Source organism: Aethina tumida, chromosome 6 (assembly GCF_024364675.1).
Source record: "Aethina tumida isolate Nest 87 chromosome 6, icAetTumi1.1, whole genome shotgun sequence".
Lineage (NCBI taxonomy): Eukaryota > Metazoa > Arthropoda > Insecta > Coleoptera > Nitidulidae > Aethina > Aethina tumida.
The window spans coordinates 12101133-12114068 of record NC_065440.1 but is presented as its reverse complement, the minus strand read 5'-3'; the positions used below and the strand labels follow the sequence as shown (position 1 = coordinate 12114068).

General features: G+C 30.3%; 1 protein-coding gene across 6 annotated transcripts in view; it reads right to left on the bottom strand.

The window, feature by feature from the left end:
- The window catches only part of LOC109608126 (fasciclin-3), a 406522-nt gene that overhangs the window by 350562 nt on the left and 43024 nt on the right, over positions 1–12936 (bottom strand). Inside the window, exon 1 of one of the 6 annotated variants that reach the window (XM_049969178.1) lies at positions 2651–2748. The exons of the other annotated variants lie outside the window; for them this stretch is intronic. The gene's annotated coding sequence lies outside the window, so the exon portion shown is untranslated. Of the gene's footprint in view, positions 1–2650; positions 2749–12936 lie in introns of those variants that run through there. 6 annotated transcript variants of the gene reach the window in all.

The window sequence follows — 12936 nt, the reverse complement described above, 5'->3', positions numbered from 1 at the left end:
ATTCCGAAATAAATCGCAAATTTAATGAGATGGCTGCACAAAGGGGTAGGCTCGAGGCGGGAGGGGGGGCGATGGGGTGACGGCGGTTGAAGGGAGGACATGTGTTTTCGCGACATCAAAGAATCCACGTCCGCGCAAAAGTAAATTCGAAACGTGAAATACATGTCCATTAAAATCGAAACCTTTTGAAAGGTTTTTTCGAAAAAACCGGCCCGTCATAATGGGAACATAAAATAAATCATTACGCGTTGAGCTAATGAACCGAAATGGAGAGACAATGTGCGGTTTGGATTGGATAAAAATTACCGGACCGGAATCAAAGCGGGAATAATTTTGTACAATATTAATCCATACGGTTCCACTTGTAAATTATATGGAGTGATATTTTACCCACAAATTATCAAAATTAAAGTGTGTATGTAGCAAAAAGACGTATGTATAAGATGAAAATAAGTCGAATTATAGAGTAGTGGCATTAAATATAGTAATTTATAAAAATATATTGGAAATATGAACTTGTACTACTTAAATTGGTTGCCAATATCTAACATATAATATTTATTGTACTGATCAATCTACCTCTTTATTTTTAATGGATAAAAAACAATAAAATCTTATTATACGTAAATTTTAGATGAAATTTTGTAAATTTTATACAGAATAAAAAATATAACCTTAGTTTAACCAGTTGGAATTTATTAAGTCCTCACTCAAAGGAAGAAATGAATTATAAAACTTGAAATATGAAGCAAGAATGTTATTCCACCTTTGATTCACGACACGGGTAACCCGACAGAAACAATTTTGTACAATATTAATACATACAATTCCATTGGTAAATTAAAGAGAATGATATTTTACCCACAAACTATCAAAATTAAAATGTATTTGTGGTAAAAGGACGTATGTATAAGAAGAATATAAATCGAATTTGAGAGTAGTGGCATTAATTGTAGTAATTTATTAAAATATATTGTAAATATGAACTTGTACTACTTAAATTGTTTGCCAATATCTAACATATAATATTTATTGTACTGATCAATCTACCTCTTTATTTTTAATGGATAAAAAACAATAAAATCTTATTATACGTAAATTTTAGATGAAATTTTGTAAATTTTATACAGAATAAAAAATATAACCTTAGTTTAACCAGTTGGAATTTATTAAGTCCTCACTCAAAGGAAGAAATGAATTATAAAACTTGAAATATGAAGCAAGAATGTTATTCCACCTTTGATTCACGACACGGGTAACCCGACAGGAACAATTTTGTACAACATCAATACATACGATTCCATTGGTAAATTAAAGGGAATGATATTTTACCCACAAACTATCAAAATTAAAATGTATTTGTGGTAAAAGGACGTATGTATAAGAAGAATATAAATCGAATTTGAGAGTAGTGGCATTAATTATAGTAATTTATTAAAATATATTGTAAATATGAACTTGTACTACTTAAATTGTTTGCCAATATCTAACATATAATATTTATTGTACTGGTCAATCTACCTCTTTATTTTTGATGGATAAAAAACAATAAAATCTTATTATGTGTAAATTTTAGATGAAATTTTGTAAATTTTATACAGAATAAAAAATATAACCTTAGTTTAACCAGTTGGAATTTATTAAGTCCTCACTCAAAGGAAGAAATGAATTATAAAACTTGAAATATGAAGCAAGAATGTTATTCCACCTTTGATTCACGACACGGGTAACCCGACAGAAACAATTTTGTACAATATTAATACATACAATTCCATTGGTAAATTAAAGAGAATGATATTTTACCCACAAACTATCAAAATTAAAATGTATTTGTGGTAAAAGGACGTATGTATAAGAAGAATATAAATCGAATTTGAGAGTAGTGGCATTAATTGTAGTAATTTATTAAAATATATTGTAAATATGAACTTGTACTACTTAAATTGTTTGCCAATATCTAACATATAATATTTATTGTACTGATCAATCTACCTCTTTATTTTTAATGGATAAAAAACAATAAAATCTTATTATACGTAAATTTTAGATGAAATTTTGTAAATTTTATACAGAATAAAAAATATAACCTTAGTTTAACCAGTTGGAATTTATTAAGTCCTCACTCAAAGGAAGAAATGAATTATAAAACTTGAAATATGAAGCAAGAATGTTATTCCACCTTTGATTCACGACACGGGTAACCCGACAGGAACAATTTTGTACAACATCAATACATACGATTCCATTGGTAAATTAAAGGGAATGATATTTTACCCACAAACTATCAAAATTAAAATGTATTTGTGGTAAAAGGACGTATGTATAAGAAGAATATAAATCGAATTTGAGAGTAGTGGCATTAATTATAGTAATTTATTAAAATATATTGTAAATATGAACTTGTACTACTTAAATTGTTTGCCAATATCTAACATATAATATTTATTGTACTGGTCAATCTACCTCTTTATTTTTGATGGATAAAAAACAATAAAATCTTATTATGTGTAAATTTTAGATGAAATTTTGTAAATTTTATACAGAATAAAAAATATAACCTTAGTTTAACCAGTTGGAATTTATTAAGTCCTCACTCAAAGGAAGAAATGAATTATAAAACTTGAAATATGAAGCAAGAATGTTATCCCACCTTTGATTCACGACACGGGTAACTCGGCAGGAACAGTTCAGTTGTATCAATAAATCTCGGCCTTTTCTGCTAATTATTTTATTGTAAAAACAGGATAATAAATTGCATAAACAATACCTAACCTAACCTTGTAACTACTTCCTCTCGCAGTGCTGCCAACCACACGCTCCTAATGCAACTACAATAAAATGTCCATAGACAAACAAAATACAGATTGTCAATGATAAAATATGAACCGTACCATTTCAAATGAATGCCAGTACCTATAATATTTGTTGTATTTTGTTTGTTATTGTTTTGTGTATATACAACTGGTCAATTTAATTTTATTCTTAAAAAATTGCCTATTTTTTTTATTTTTCAATGGACTAATCTTTTTACTTTCATTCACTTTCATTCAAAAAACAATCCAATCTTATTATTATTAGTTTTGTATGAGAAGAATTAAAATAATATAAATATTCATACAGAATCAAAATCTAACCTTAGTTTAATCAGTTGTTGAAATTAATTGTAATTCATGAAAAATGAAGCAAGAATGTTGTCCCACCTTTGATTCCCCCCTCGGCAGGAGCAATTCGATTGTACCAACGAGTCTCGGCCTTTTCTGGTACTTAATTTATTGTTCTACAAGTTAATAAATTGTATAAACAAAATCTAACTTAATTCCTGCTTCTTCGCGCAGTGCTGCCAACCACACGCCGCTCGTACAACTACATTAAAATGCCCATAGACAAACAAAGTAGTGATCACCATAGATAAAATATGTATAGAGAACATTATTAATCTCAAATTCTGATGAATATTAAGCTTGAAGGAATATAAACTTATCATATGTATCGGAGATGGACCAAAATTACAAACCTAAAAGGATATTATACAAAGTGTTACTGTTAAATTAAATAACACAGATTTAATCATTAAAAATCCCTTTAAAAATTAAAGTTGATGTATTTATGTACAGCTCAATTCAGAAAAATATGTGTAATGTTTTATTGAATAAGAATATAGTACTTTTTTTAACACAGCAATAATAAATTAATATTATTTTTACACTTTATGGCTAAAATATTTAGTATTTTAAAAAGTTGCTATAATAATGGACACCACTAGAAAACTTATGTAAAACGTTTAATATAAGTTTACAAGACCCATTTTTCTGGTACCCATTGTGAACCAATTAATAAAACTAAAAGGACATCGACAAGTATATTTTCTGTAGAGCCAAAGACAACACCATATTTCTCAATTATGTAAAACAAACAGTCATTGTGCGACGGGACTCACTTTACCGAAGATAAAGTGCATTTCGGCACAATGGTCAAGGAACAACGGAGATGCATTTGCAAGGGCTCCAACTTGCAACAAAGAATAATTGTCATGGCGACAGTTAAACTGGGGAGATATTTTCGATGTAATAATGAAATACAACATCGGACGATGAAAACAAGTTGCGATGACTAATCTCGATTAACTGGACATCACTAATCGGTCACGATGGCCGTTAGTCACCGTCGAGATGATGTTTTTAATTATGGGCAATTCGAGTGCAAGGATGAAGGAATTAGCGTTCGTTAATGGGCCGCTGTTTATTGTGCATAAATCGATTATCGGGTCGCGTTTTAATTTATTTTTAGGGTCGCACGTAGGAGTGAATATTTTACGACTTGCCATTCATTGATTTCGCACGCCATCGTACAATGTTGTTTAATGATTTTTTTTGTTTCGCGAAAAGGTGGCTCGTTAAATATTTATTAACTTGGAGTTCCAGGCCGGAGTGAATCACTTTTATATGGAACGGAAATTTTGCAGCGTGGCAATATTGAAACTCGTCAGTGTCAGTGTCCCACAGTTTCAAAACTATTTTAAGTACGTACTGTACAGAACAGTTTAGGAGGTTAAAGTACTGCCTTATTTTTATACATAATTCCCTTGGAAGCTTCGAAACTATATTAATTTTACACAGAATTGTTTAAGAAGTTTGAAACTGTCTTAATTTTATACATAATTGCTTAAAAAGTTGAGTGGATTAAAAAGCCTCTAATCTATTTTAAGTACTATAGAGAACAGTTTGGGAAGTTTAAGTATTGCCTTAATTTTGTAATAATTACGTTGTAATAATTACAGTTTCAGAACTGTCTTAATTTTATACAGAATGGCTTAGGAAGTTTCAGGACTGTCTTAATTTTATACAGAATATCTTTGAAGTTTCAGAACTGTCTTAATTTTATAGAAAACTGCTTGGGAGGTTTCAGAACTGTCTTAACTTTATATAGAATTGCTTAGATAGTTTCAAAACTTTATACAGAATAGCTTTTGAAGTTTCAGAACTGTCTTAATTTTATAGGAAACTGCTTGGGAGATCTCAAAACTGTCTAAATTTTATACAAACTTGTTTAAGAAGTTTCAGAACTGTCTTTAACTTTATATAAAATTGCTTAGATAGTTTCAAAACTGTCTTAGTTTTGTTTTGAATAGCTTAGGGAGTTTCAAAGCAGTCTTAATTTTATAGAGAATGGCTTAAGAAGTTTTGAGGACTGTCTTAATTTTATACAGAATAGCTTTTGAAATTTCAGAACTGTCTTAATTTTATAGAAAACTGCTTGGGAGGTCTGAGAACTGCCTAAATTTTATACAAACTTGCTTAAGAAGTTTCAGAACTGTCTTTAACTTTATATAAAATTGCTTAGATAGTTTCAAAACTGTCTTAGTTTTGTATTGAATAGCTTAAGGAGTTTCAAAGCTGTCTTAATTTTATAGAGAATGGCTTAAGAAGTTTCAGGACTGTCTTAATTTTATACAGAATAGCTTTTGAAGTTTCAGAACTGTCTTAATTTTATAGAAAACTGCTTGGGAGGTCTGAGAACTGCCTAAATTTTATACAAACTTGCTTAAGAAGTTTCAGAACTGTCTTTAACTTTATATAAAATTGCTTAGATAGTTTCAAAACTGTCTTAGTTTTGTATTGAATAGCTTAGGGAGTTTCAAAGCTGTCTTAATTTTATAGAGAATGGCTTAAGAAGTTTCAGGACTGTCTTAATTTTATACAGAATAGCTTTTGAAGTTTCAGAACTGTCTTAATTTTATAGAAAACTGCTTGGGAGATCTCAAAACTGTCTAAATTTTATACAAACTTGTTTAAGAAGTTTCAGAACTGTCTTTAACTTTATATAAAATTGCTTAGATAGTTTCAAAACTGTCTTAGTTTTGTTTTGAATAGCTTAGGGAGTTTCAAAGCAGTCTTAATTTTATAGAGAATGGCTTAAGAAGTTTCAGGACTGTCTTAATTTTCTACAGAATAGCTTTTGAAATTTCAGAACTGTCTTAATTTTATAGAAAACTGCTTGGGAGGTCTGAGAACTGCCTAAATTTTATACAAACTTGCTTAAGAGGTTTCAGAACTGTCTTTAACTGTATATAAAATTGCTTAGATAGTTTCAAAACTGTCTTAGTTTTGTATTGAATAGCTTAGGGAGTTTCAAAGCTGTTTTAATTTTATAGAGAATGGCTTAAGAAGTTTCAGGACTGTCTTAATTTTATACAGAATAGCTTTTGAAGTTTCAGAACTGTCTTAATTTTATAGAAAACTGCTTGGGAGGTCTGAGAACTGCCTAAATTTTATACAAACTTGCTTAAAAAGTTTCAGAACTGTCTTTAACTTTATATAAAATTGCTTAGATAGTTTCAAAACTGTCTTAGTTTTGTATTGAATAGCTTAGGGAGTTTCAAAGCTGTCTTAATTTTATAGAGAATGGCTTAAGAAGTTTCAGGACTGTCTTAATTTTATACAGAATAGCTTTTGAAGTTTCAGAACTGTCTTAATTTTATAGAAAACTGCTTGGGAGGTCTGAGAACTGCCTAAATTTTATATAAACTTGCTTAAGACGTTTCAGAACTGTCTTTAACTTTATATAAAATTGCTTAGATAGTTTCAAAACTGTCTCAGTTTTGTATTGAATAGCTTAGGGAGTTTCAAAGCTGTCTTAATTTTATAGAGAATGGCTAAAGAAGTTTCAGGACTGTCTTAATTTTATACAGAATAGCTTTTGAAGTTTCAGAACTGTCTTAATTTTATAGAAAACTGCTTGGGAGGTCTGAGAACTGCCTAAATTTTATACAAACTTGCTTAAGAAGTTTCAGAACTGTCTTTAACTTTATATAAAATTGCTTAGATAGTTTCAAAACTGTCTTAGTTTTGTTTTGAATAGCTTAGGGAGTTTCAAAGCTGTCTTAATTTTATAGAGAATGGCTTAAGAAGTTTCAGGACTGTCTTAATTTTATACAGAATAGCTTTTGAAGTTTCAGAACTGTCTTAATTTTATAGAAAACTGCTTGGGAGGTCTGAGAACTGCCTAAATTTTATACAAACTTGCTTAAGAAGTTTCAGAACTGTCTTTAACTTTATATAAAATTGCTTAGATAGTTTCAAAACTGTCTTAGTTTTGTTTTGAATAGCTTAGGGAGTTTCAAAGCTGTCTTAATTTTATAGAGAATGGCTTAAGAAGTTTCAGGACTATCTTAATTTTATACAGAATAGCTTTTGAAGTTTCAGAACTGTCTTAATTTTATAGAAAACTGCTTGGGAGGTCTGAGAACTGCCTAAATTTTATACAAACTAGCTTAAGAAGTTTCAGAACTGTCTTTAACTTTATATAAAGTTGCTTAGATAGTTTCAAAACTGTCTTAGTTTTGTATTGAATAGCTTAGGGAGTTTCAAAGCTGTCTTAATTTTATAGAGAATGGCTTAAGAAGTTTCAGGACTGTCTTAATTTTATACAGAATAGCTTTTGAAGTTTCAGAAATGTCTTAATTTTATAGAAAACTGCTTGGGAGGTCTGAAAACTGCCTAAATTTTATACAAACTTGCTTAAGAAGTTTCAAAACTGTCTTAACTTTATATAGAATTACTTAGATAGTTTCAAAACTTTCTTAGCTTTGTACTGAATTGCTTAGAGAGTTTCAAAACTGTCTTACATTTATACAGAATGGCTTAAGAAGTTTCAGGACAGTCTTAATTTTATACAGATTAGCTTTTGAAGTTCCAAAACTGTCTTAATTTTATAGAAAACCGTTTGGGAGATCTCAGAGCTGTCTAAATTTTATACAAACCTGCTTAAGAAGTTTCAAAACTGTCTTTAACTTTATATAGATTTGCTTAGATAGTTTCAAAACTATCTTAATTTTATACAGAATGATTTTTGAAGCTTTAGAACTCTCTTAATTTTATAGAAAACAGTTTACGTCTATATAAAATTAAGACAGTTTTGAAACTTCTTAAGAAGTTCTGTATAAAAATAAGACAGTTTTGAAACTTTTTAGTCAATTCTGTTTAAAATTAAGATAGATCTGAAACTTCCTAAGCAATTCTGTACAAAATTAAGACAGTTGTGAAACTTCCTAAACAATTATATAGAAAACTTAATACAGTTTTGGAACTTCCTAGAGAGTTCTGTATAAAATTAGGACAGTTCTGAAACTTCCTAAGCAATTTTACTTAAGAATTAACATAAATGTTTCATTTTAATATAGAACTACTTAGGAAGTTACAGAAGTGTCTCGATATTATACAACACTGCCTTAATTTGACACAGAACTGTTTAAAAATATGTGACACGTTAAACATTCCAGGTACTGCGTGTGAGTCATTTTTATACGGAACACCATTTTGCGGACTCGCAATTCTAAAATCCGACAGCGTTTTGCAATTACACAATCACGTAATTAACGCGCACACGTTTGAACCTTATTTTTAGCGAGATCGAATTTTAATCCCGGTCCGCAGTTTAAATTTTAATAAGCTCCTTTGCCCCGGGATTTTTTCCCAATTTAATAACATCCGTCCTCCACGTGTGAATCCCAACCTCAAAGAATCCAATCCCACATTGACAATTATCCCAGCGTTATTTCACCGGCTTCGTTAAAACGACGGTCGGGTTTTTTCTTCGCATTCTCCTCGGGCCATCGTTACGCATTTGTCTTCGCCGCGGACAAATCGCCGGATCCTCGGGCCGCATATTTCACGGACGATTTAATTTATTTACGCGAATTTACCTTCTCCCCCGTTTTATGGTGCACGCGTCGCGACGCCCGCGTGCGTGTGTGGCGTTTGATTTAGGCGGCTGAACTGCCGCAAAACGTTCAATCGTCCGTGTTTAATGCGGGCGTTAAGAGCATCCTGTGTACGTGTTTTTAACGCGAAAACGTCACCGAATTTAAATTGTCCTGTGTTGTTTTATTTTATGAGCAAAATGTGTTCACGTGTGGGTCTATTAAAATCGGTGTTGGCAATAGTTGATGACTCGTTTTGAATTTGTTTATGGGATTTTCCCATATCAACTACACCAGTCGATTATGTTAATGATTTTATGCTTTTATGGAAGCTTTGCTTTGTATTTACCAATATTAGAATCTTCTTATATTTATCCTTCAAGAAATTCAGAAGTTAACAGGTCTTCAATATAATTAATTGGACAAAAAAGTTTGTGACAAACCTCTGTCCTTGTATACTCTAAAGACCAAAATTAACTGAGAAGAGATCAGGACCAATTACTGAATAAACTGCTTGGGATACCATTTTCGTCTCCCTTTAGATGAATGGCTTAGGAAGTTTCAGGACTGTCTTAATTTTATACAGAATAGCTTTTGAAGTTTCAGAACTGTCTTATTTTTATATAATTGCTTAGGAAGTTTCAGGAGTGTCTTAATTTAATATAAAATTGCCTGGGAAGTATCAGAACTGTATAAATTTTATACAAACCTGCTTAAAAGATTCAGGACTGTCTTAATTTTATTCAGAATAACTTTTGAAGTTTTAGAACTGTCTTAATTTTTTATAGAAAACTACTTGGGAAGTCTCAGAACTGTCTAAATTGTATTCAAACCTGCTTAAAAAGTATCAGAACTGTCATAACTTTATTTAGAACTGCTTAGATAGTTTCAAAACTGTCTTATTTTTATACAGAATGATTTTTGAAGTTTCAGAACTCTCTTAATTTTATAGAAAACTGTTTGGGAAGTCTCAGAACTATCCTTCGTCTTCCGTTAGACTTTGAAGTCTATTGAAAAAATACAGAAGTCTTCAGATTTATCAATTAATCAAACTATTTTATATGCAAACTAATTTCATTTCATTTTACACTTAAAAGATACATGTAGAAATCAACAGGTCTTCAAGATAATTAATTTAACAAAAAGGTTTGTGACAAACTTCTGTCCTTGTTCACTCTAAAGATATATGAATTAACTAAGAAGAGTTCAGGACCAATTACTGAATAAACTGCTTTTGATACCATTTTCGTCTTCCTTTAGACGAATGGCTTAAGAAGTTTCAGGACTGTCTTAATTTTATACAGAGAAGCTTTTGAAATTTCAGAACCGTCTTAATTTTATAGAAAATTGCTTGGGAGGTCTCAGAACTGTCTAAATTCTATACTAACCTACTTAAAAAAGTTTCAGAACTGTCTTAACTTTATATAGAATTGCTTAGATAGTTTCAAAACTGTCCTAATTTTATACAGAATGATTTTTAAAGTTTCAAAACTCTCTTAATTTTATAGAAAACTGTTTTGGGGAGTCTCAGAACTATTCCTCGCCTTCCCTTAGACTTTGAAGTCAGTTGAAAAAATACAGAAGTCTTCAGACTTATTGATTCATCATACTATTTTATATGCAAACTACTTTCATTTCATGTTACACTTTAAAGATACATGCAGAGGTCAACAGAAATTCAAGATAATTAACTGAACAATAAGTTTGTAACAAACTTCTGTCCTTGTACACTCTAAAGATATATGAATTAACTAAGAAGAGTTCAGGACCAATTACTGAATAAACTGCTTTTGATACCATTTTCGTCTTCCTTTAGACGAATGGCTTAAGAAGTTTCAGGACTGTCTTAATTTTATACAGAGAAGCTTTTGAAATTTCAGAACCGTCTTAATTTTATAGAAAATTGCTTGGGAGGTCTCAGAACTGTCTAAATTCTATACTAACCTACTTAAAAAAGTTTCAGAACTGTCTTAACTTTATATAGAATTGCTTAGGTAGTTTCAAAACTGTCCTAATTTTATACAGAATGATTTTTAAAGTTTCAAAACTCTCTTAATTTTATAGAAAACTATTTGGGGAGTCTCAGAACTATTCCTCGCCTTCCCTTAGACTTTGAAGTCAGTTGAAAAAATACAGAAGTCTTCAGACTTATTGATTCATCATACTATTTTATATGCAAACTACTTTCATTTCATGTTACACTTTAAAGATACATGCAGAGGTCAACAGAAATTCAAGATAATTAACTGAACTAACTGACAATAAGTTTGTAACAAACTTCTGTCCTTGTACACTCTAAAGATATATGAATTAACTAAGAAGGGTTCAGGACCAATTACTGAATAAACTGCTTTGGATACCACCTTCGTCTTCCTTTAGACGAATGGCTTAAGAAGTTTCAGGACTGTCTTAATTTTATACAGAGTAGTTTTTGAAATTTCAGAACTGTCTTAATTTTATAGAAAATTGCTTGGGAGGTCTCAGAACTGTCTAAATTCTATACAAACCTACTTAAAAAAGTTTTAGAACTGTCTTAACTTTATATAGAATTGCTTAGATAGTTTCAAAACTGTCTTAATTTTATACAGAATGATTTTTAAAGTTTCAAAACTCTCTTAATTTTATAGAAAACTGTTTTGGGGAGTCGCAGAAGTATTCCTCGTCTTTCCTTAGACTTTGAAGTCAGTTGAAGAAATACAGAAGTCTTCAGACTTATAGTTTCATCAAACTATTTTATGTACAAACTACTTTCATTTCATGCTACACTTCTAGATAAATGTAGAGGTCAACAGAACTTCAAGATAATTAATTGAACAAAAAGTTTGTGATAAACTTCTGTCCTTGTACACTCTAAAGATATATGAATTAACTAAGAAGGGTTCAGGACCAATTACTGAATAAACTGCTTTGGATACCACCTTCGTCTTCCTTTAGACGAATGGTTTAAGAAGTTTCAGGACTGTCTTAATTTTATACAGAGTAGTTTTTGAAATTTCAGAACTGTCTTAATTTTATAGAAAATTGCTTGGGAGGTCTCAGAACTGTCTAAATTCTATACAAACCTACTTAAAAAAGTTTTAGAACTGTCTTAACTTTATATAAAATTGCTTAGATAGTTTTAAAACTGTCTTAATTTTATACAGAATGATTTTTAAAGTTTCAAAACTCTCTTAATTTTATAGAAAACTGTTTTGGGGAGTCGCAGAAGTATTCCTCGTCTTTCCTTAGACTTTGAAGTCAGTTGAAGAAATACAGAAGTCTTCAGACTTATTGTTTCATCAAACTATTTTATGTACAAACTACTTTCATTTCATGCTACACTTCTAGATAAATGTAGAGGTCAACAGAACTTCAAGATAATTAATTGAACAAAAAGTTTGTGATAAACTTCTGTCCTTGTACACTCTAAAGATATATGAATTAACTAAGAAGAGTTCAGGACCAATTACTGAATAAACTGCTTTTGATATCATTTTTGTCTTCCTTTAGACGAATGGCTTAGGAAGTTTCAGGACTGTCTTAATTTTATACAGAATGGCTTTTGAAGTTTCAGAACTGTCTTAATTTTATAGAAAACTGCTTGGCAGGTCTCAGAACTGTCTAAATTGTATACAAACCTGCTTAAAAAGTTTCAGAACTGTCTTAACATTATATAAAATTGCTTAGATAGTTTCAAAACTGTCTTATTTTTATACAGAATGAAATTTGAAGTGTCAGAACTCACTTAATTTTATAGAAAACTGTTTGGAAAGTCTCAGAACTATCCTTCGTCTTCCCTTAGACTTTGAAGTCAGTTGAAAAAATACAGAATTCCTCAGACGTATTGATTCAACAAATAATTTTATATGAAAACTATTTTCAGTCCTTTTTAGACTTTAATAATAAATGAGGAAGTCAGAAAGTGTTCAAGATAATTAATATTTTAACAAAGAAAATAATTACCTTGTAGATAGACAAATTAATTATGAACAGTTCAGAACCAATTATTCATTAAATAAACCGTTTCCAAAACTATTTTTGTCTTTCTTTGGTATTTGAAGACGGTAAAAAACTATTTTTATAGCTCTTAATACAGTAAAAATCGATTAAGCAGTTAGAAAACTTCGTGGTAATTGTTTCACAGAAGAAAGCTCTTTTGCCTTCCTTCAGAACGATGTGCTAAGTCAATGATCCCGAAGATCCTTTCAATATTGCTTTGGACATGGGCGAATCAACTTTACTAGTTATTTCTAATGATA